This window comes from Pseudochaenichthys georgianus, chromosome 10 (genome assembly GCF_902827115.2).
Source record: "Pseudochaenichthys georgianus chromosome 10, fPseGeo1.2, whole genome shotgun sequence".
Taxonomy (NCBI): domain Eukaryota; kingdom Metazoa; phylum Chordata; class Actinopteri; order Perciformes; family Channichthyidae; genus Pseudochaenichthys; species Pseudochaenichthys georgianus.
The window spans coordinates 28560182-28567682 of NC_047512.1; the positions used below are offsets into that span (position 1 = coordinate 28560182).

The 7501-nt window shown below is 38.9% G+C and overlaps 1 long non-coding RNA gene across 2 annotated transcripts; it reads right to left on the reverse strand.

The window, feature by feature from the left end:
* Positions 1 to 5947: 5947 nt before the first annotated feature.
* Positions 5948 to 7162, reverse strand: LOC117453911 (uncharacterized). Of its 2 annotated transcripts, none has more exons than XR_004552939.2 (4): positions 7049 to 7162; positions 6436 to 6539; positions 6161 to 6274; positions 5948 to 5997 (listed from the first exon to the last, which is right to left on the reverse strand). It is a non-coding gene; the product is annotated as an uncharacterized lncRNA (long non-coding RNA). The 2 variants fall into 2 exon arrangements; XR_004552938.2 differs by having other exon boundaries at positions 6440 to 6539; positions 7049 to 7159.
* Between the last annotated feature and the right edge of the window lie 339 nt (positions 7163 to 7501).

The following is a 7501-nucleotide window of genomic DNA, read 5'->3' on the forward strand; positions in this document are numbered from 1 at the left end:
CAAATGGTGACCCGACGTACCTGAATAAACAGAGCTGTGGAAGGATTCAGACGACCGCATGGGTCGGGAACAAACACTTTTAGACGTCTCAGACAATCAAGCAGGGCCCTGCAACTACAAATAAGGTAAAAAACTTTAGGATTGTCTGTAGGCGTTTCACAGTGTTTTTGAAGTTTAAATGGAATATACAATGCATATTTTACCATGTTAGGAAAGTTATATAAAACACGTGAACGTTGATCGCAAGGTACAGAGAGTCCTGCGTGACGAGATATAAAGCAGTTAGCGTGGATCTCAGGCAGTTTATTCCTGAGTGGCGTGGAAACGGTGCAGTTCGTGGGTGGTGAGGTGAAATTCCTACACGACGAAACCTGGAAGCTCGATATTTCAGATCGAGCCGCCGTTTAAAACTGGGGGTAAATAGCAGACTAAGGCCAAATAAGCTAAATTGTCAGCGGGCTGCTATATGTTAAATCCTTGGGAGAGAACGCTAACGTCACCTACATTGTGACGAGACCGGCTCTCGTTTCCCTTGTCTGTAAACATTCATTTGAAAAGCAAACGTGTGATAAAGGGCTCGCTGAAACCTGGGCGTTTAAGCTCCATGGAATGGTCACATTCCTTATGAGTGTTGAAGCACCGTTCATGGTTTGGTCTGCCTGTTGAAATAAACATCACATTATAAAGCTGGACAAACTGTACGGGGAATACATCTGTGTGATTTTTACCTAAAATACTTGTGGGACCAATTCACAAAGCACTCAGAAGAGTGAAGCTCATTTGTGGTCTGCTGCTGCCATCTAGTGGCTGAAAGGGGGTAACACCCTTACAGTTTACTCATTACATTGCTGCTCGGTATTGAAGAAGGGAAGCACGTTAATAGTAACGACGACAATAGCCTAGTATATTAATACAAGTGAACACATATTTAATTAAGTCAGATAAAAGCGAAGTCAAAAGGGAATATAGATTGATTTTAAATGGAATCGAACGGGGAGCTAAAGAAAAGGCTTGTATATTTCAATAAATAAGCTGTCTGTAGGTTGTCATTGTTGATTAGTAAAGACCTTGTTTTATGTTGGTAAATGTAATGGTACAAAAGACAGGGGTGCTTATGCCCGCTTCGGTTTTCAATGTCCGCCATCACGTTAAAACAGAGGATTGGTGGCATTTTCAGTTCATTGCTTGCTTCCACACGCCTTCCCCCTCCTTGTCTCTTTCACGACTATAGTTAATGCATTAGAACGATTGTCAATTTGCCGTGTTTCTAGAAATCGGACTCGCTGTTCCGGAACGGCCTTTCAAAATAAAAGCCAAAGGCCGCTGTTCGCCAGAGATGCCTTCACAATAAAACCGTAATTAGCTTAACAATATATTTAACTTATATTGCGTCCTTAAATATTGATTTTAATTCATTACAGATCTAACCTGCTTGTAACACAACTTAGATAAACAATTTCAAGTGGTTAAAGGGGGTTTCCTGTCTGGCTCATTTGATTTAGAACTGAAGTAAGGGAGAATAGTGTTTTATGAGTCATTCCTCATGGTTTCTAAAGATAAATCATCAGTTTGTCTGGACTTTGATATAGAGATAGGATCATGGTGGAGAAGGAAGACCTTTTTTGGTTTCAAATTAAAGAAGAGTTTAAAGATGAAGTAAGTAGGACTTCAACTGGCCAAAAGAGATTTTAAAGTTTAATATTCTTGGTTAGCAAACAAGACATCTGATTATTATGTCACACATGATAATCTTGTTATAGAAACTAGCTTAAAATATTGGAGAAAATATGTAGATGTTCTTTCGTAGTGTGTGGAATATGTGATGCTGGAAACATGTACGTTTTTAAATGTATAGGAGCAAATGGTTTCCTGAAAGACTTATGTTGGGTAAATATGTAGCAATGGATGAAACAATTTTTAGAGTAAGTTTTTGTGATATCATTAGTAGACATCAATTATGTTGTTTAACAATTAAGACAGATAGTATGATTAGAAAGAGTCAGAGTGGAAAGGGTTGGATTTATTTAACCTCAGTGTGCTAGATTTTTTTATAGGTAATGCGTCCCGAGACCTGGACTCCCCCTCTGAGTTAGAAAAGGCTACGATCCCGACCCTCCAAGCAGACAAAAGACCTAACCCAACAGGAGACTCCTCCTTCTCCATCGGACAGACAGAGAACCAGAGCTGAAACAACAACAACAAGACTGCAGCCAGAACTATCTCCATCTGTGGCATCTAGAACCAAACAGCATGCTGACAGGCAGAGATCTACGCTCATCAGTCCCTCAGACGGGACCATGAAGTTCCAAGCTGAGCCACGACATTTGTCACAAGAGCAAAGTGTGGGACATGAGAGCAGAATCCGCCCTCCATAAAAACAGCAGGGAGACTGTAAAGGAGGAGATGAAATGCAAAGCAGTGCAAGAACATTGGCATGATGGGGGCTGCAGATGTAACTGGGCCAATGGCTGCCTAAAAGAGTTACGGCAGATGAAGTTACAGCTGATGGACTGAAGAGAACACAGAATCAGAGGAGTTGGCATGGTCGATTAGAAGTGAGGAGGCTGGGGTCACGGCTTGAGAAAACCAGAGGAGGAGAAAAGGAGAACGGGAATGAGTGAGTTTACACATAAACACAATTATTCACAAAATTTAAAATTTAAAGCATAAATACGTAAAGACAGAAAGATTTATTAAATTAAAAATAGCAGTAAACTATTAGAGTAAAATGAGAACACACTGAGGGTTAAAGGGGGAGACATGACAGAGTACAACCATATTCTTCAATCTTTTCATCATGTTAACAAAATATTCTTTGACATTTTTTATTCACGTGTGAATAAAGTAGTGGGATAGTTTTAGGAACCACTCTATAAGACAAATCTTTATCTGTATGGATAATGTTAAAGGGAGAGCTGGTGCCAAGCCAGATATAGTATTCCAATCTAAATAATTGATTTCACCATTGTAGCATAGTTATTACCATAGGAAATATGAAATGACTTCTGGTTTTAAATCCTTGATAAAGGAGGGAGTAATTGTTGCATGTTCGGACATCCAGGGTTCCACACACTGCTAAAGAGTTTAACATTGATTTTTAGGTGGACCAGAATTGAAGATGTGTGGTTGTTATACCATTGTTATCATGAACAAAAGATAAATATAAATAAGTGAAGATAAGAAGATGTATTGACCATAAATTAGTCAATTGGTAAATAAAAATAGCGGAAAAGAGGAGAACTATTAAAGTGAAGCAGAAAATCAGTCTAAAACACACTGATAGGAAAAGGGGGGGGCATGTAGGAAGTATGCACTGGACTTTTTATTCGTGTGTGAATTTGGTAGTGTTTTAATTTGTTACAGTATTGATCAGTTCAAAGGGAGAGTTTTAGTAACAGCTCTATAAGATCAGATACATATTTATATATATAGGTCATGTTGAAGGGAAAGCTGGTTCTAAACAAAATATAGTATTTCAATTTGAGGTACTGGTTTCATGTTCAGACACCCAGAGTTCCACGCACTGTTAAAGAGGGAAACATTGTTCTTTAAGTGCACCAGAATTGAAGATAAATTGATAGAATGAGTTATGGAATACATAGCAGATCTGTACAGATCCTAGTAATGTTTTGACACAAGATAGTGATGTACACATGTTTCTGAAATAGATATATTGGTCATTTTAATACTAATTAGGTGTAAATGAATTACAGTAATAGTAATAGTACAATAAGGAAGTGACATTTTTTTGGCTAGACACTTTTCAGGGAATGTGGGAAACAACAAGGAGGGGTTGGAGATATCTTGAACATTATAGTTGTAATTGTGAATTAATAAATGATGGCGCTCCATATATACAGATTTTTATAGACGAAGGATGCTGGCCTGTGCTGGAAGACGGAGTCTCTGCAGAGCACGACACATGGCCAAAAAGACTGAGACCCTGACCGACAGGGTAACTTGGGAAGGCACTCTCAATGACTGACTCTGAGGTGTACCTGACCAGACCTGACTTTACAACCTGACAGTGTGAGTGTGAGTGAGTGTATGTCTGCACCTGATCAGTGCAACTGCATGATTTAAAACGATGACTAATCAAGCATGTTTTTGGACTAACACATTATTTTTGTGTGATAATAATGTGTGAAATGAGAGGTTTCCTAACATTGCACAAAAGGGGAAACCGTATCTAATCTGCTTGATGATGTTTCACTCCCACAGGAGGGGGCTGTTTGCAGGAGGTGGCTGTTTGCAGAATGTGAAGCTCAAACTAACACAGGAAGATTCTGTTTCTTTTAGGACTGAAAGATGGAGAGAGACACTTACTGGAGTGTTTACTGGGGAAATGATGGATGTACATTTGGGGAAAATGTTTGGTATTGTCTTATAATCCATTATGACCTGAAGGTTTTCTTCCATACAGGTTTTTGTTTACACATGGGATAATGTGTAAAAAAGGGGGAGTGTAAACTTTAAAATGTACATTTTTCATTTAGGGACTGAAAGGAACCTGCTGCCCCAACTCGATTGTTCAATCTGACCATTGATTGACAGTTTTCGAATTGACCTGCTCCATATTTGGGGATAACACACTGTTTGATGAATGTTGACATGTCTCTAATATTGATTGAGTTATAGCAGGTAACACAGATAAAGAATCAGTGGCCAAGGGGCTACCAGAGAGATGTAAGTCCAGAATGAAATACTGAAGAAGCTGACCTGTGAGTAATGTGTCAACTAATGTTTCAACAGGTATTAAAGTAACTGAGGTTTGAAATGTAGAAAGAACATATTTACAGTTAAAGTTAAAACATAGTAATGTAATGAGATAGAATGTAATTTGGACAACATCATGTAACTAGCCTGGTAAAGAAGTAAAAGCCATAGACTTTATTGTTGAGGTCATTATGGGGATATACATTTAATCTAAATACATAATAGAAAGACATTTGATGACAGTTTGTTGGAATTCTGTATTCATTTTTTCAGTAGGATAATATCTAAGCACTGACGGGTAGAAGCAGTATCACCAGGAAGCCATTCACTTTGTTAGTATTGTGATTTTGGTTGTTTTTGAATCCATAACATTAGTGTGTTTCTTTACCAGAAACATTAGCAGTTCAAATCATATTTTTAGATTTTTAATGGGATCTCAGGGATTTTATTTTTAAATAAACACAGATGCTTGTCAGAAATTCAGAGCTATTGAAATATGTTATTTAGTTTACCTAAAGATGTTGGGGTTCTTATTTAGTTGGCACAGTCCAAGTATTAAGATTCTGAAGCTGCACAATTAATTTAGAAAACCTGTTCACAGACGTCTGTTTTAAGACACCCCACCAACAGGCTCAAAGTGGCCACGCACTGGTGGGTCAAACAGCCGAGGGCCCCAGAGCCCGGAGCGTAGGCTTGAGGGATTTTTGGAGGTAAACACAGCATGATCATGTTAAGACTATGAATATCATTTTACCACAACAGTGGATGAACAATTGATATATGTGTTTGAACAAGAACAACAGGAAGAACAAAGTAAAAGGGACGAACAAATGTGTGAACAAGTATTAAGAACAGTGTATGGAAAAAGTGATGTGTGTTAGAACAAAACAAAGTCAAATGAATGAGAATGAGAACAAAGAGGGTTAGGGTTCAACAGAAAAAGATTAATTCAGCCAAAAAACACAATTTTGATTAATCTAAAGTGTAAAACAATCTTCAACACAGACCAAATTAGTGCCCTTGGACAACAACATATATGGTGGGGCAAAGAAACGATAAATTAAATTGAGAGTGGGAGACTGAAAATGATTACTATGATAAATATTCAAACTATTTACAGAAGCTCCTGTTGAACCATGGTTTTTACAAATATTTACAAACAACTATTTACAAAAAAGCAATACAGAACTCTAGTCTAGGGCATCCAGGGGCCTAATCATTTTGAAAAAAACAAGAAGGTTCTTTGTGAAAGGGACATCCTCTTCATCTGTTTCCTGGGCCCTAAAAAGCAGAGCAAGAATAGGAACAGTGGTGAATAATGGGAGAGAATACAGTTGGGAGCAGACTGAACAGAGGACATAGCAATATTCATGTTAAAATGTTTGCACAATAAATATTATGGCACTTTCGTTTATATTGCATTTTAATAGATCAGTTGTCATACATAGCATTTGGGTGCTCTAATCGATCCGAGAAGGGGTTCCGGATGTATGGCTTCCCTAAGGACGTAGAGCGAAGGAAGAGATGGATGGCAATGGTCAACAGACAAAACCTGTGTCTGAAAGAGGACAACAACAGCAGAAAACTCTGTCATGTAAGTAATGTTCACAGAGGTGACATGACTTATTAACATTTTAAAGGGCATCATATTTCCAAGTGTAGAGAATTATGACTCTTCAATGACATTTGAAGTGTGCAGGGGAAACTGATCAAACCTACCTACCCACAGGTACACTTTGAAGACGACCAATATATTGGCAACAAATCAGGAGGAAATTTGAGGTTGAGGCCAGATGCTGTTCCAACAGTATTTATACATCGGCCTAAACCGAAAAGGAGACAATTCACGTCAAGGAGTATGCCTCCAGCTGTCAGGAATAATGACCACACCTATTACTGCACATCAAACATTGGTATGATATATGAAGCTAACAATGTTTCCCATGTTATATCATTCAAGGATAGACTACACTCCTAATGCAACTTTCAGATTATACAGCTTCAAAAATACCAGGGTTCATGGATTCTCTGAAGACTCATATACCACATGTACATAATCTACAGATTTCTTCATACTGTAACATTGCCAATAGACAAACTTAGATGAATGTCACTATAGGAGTATAGTGTACCCTTAAATGACAATAGGTGCACATGTAAAGGCAGCATACACATAGCAATTGCCTTGTTATTGTTACAGAGATTCAGGGAGATATTGAGGTGGAGTTCCAAGGGAATGAAAGGGACATCACAGACAGAGAGAGTGAGACAGGTGTCAGCAGACTGCCAGGGGCCAGTATGTCAGGGGCCGACAATCAAGAGGCCACCTTACCAGAGATCAGTGTGCCAGGAACCAGTCAGTCAGGGGTCAGCTATGAAGAGGCCAGTTTGCCAGGGTCAGGTGCTCCAGGGACCAGACTGCCAGGGGCCAGTTGTGACCGGGCTCACGTGGAGGATCTAATGAGACAACTGAGAAGGGAGAGATTACTAAGAAAGAGAGCCGAGAGGGCTCTGGTAAACCAGAAGAGGATTCATTCGGCATTAAAAACAAAACACAATTTGATTAATCTAAAGTTTCAAAACATCTTCAACACAGACTAAATTAGAGCACTTGGGCAATCAAAAAAAGGTGGGATACGGTGGGGGAAAGAAACCGTGAAAAAAGCAAAACAACTAAGGTTCTGTTGTGGCACTACAGGATATAAAACCCTCCAAGCCATGAATATGCCTCTGCCTGACATCAGGACCATTCAGAGGAGGATGCAGCACGTCAAACTGGAGCCAG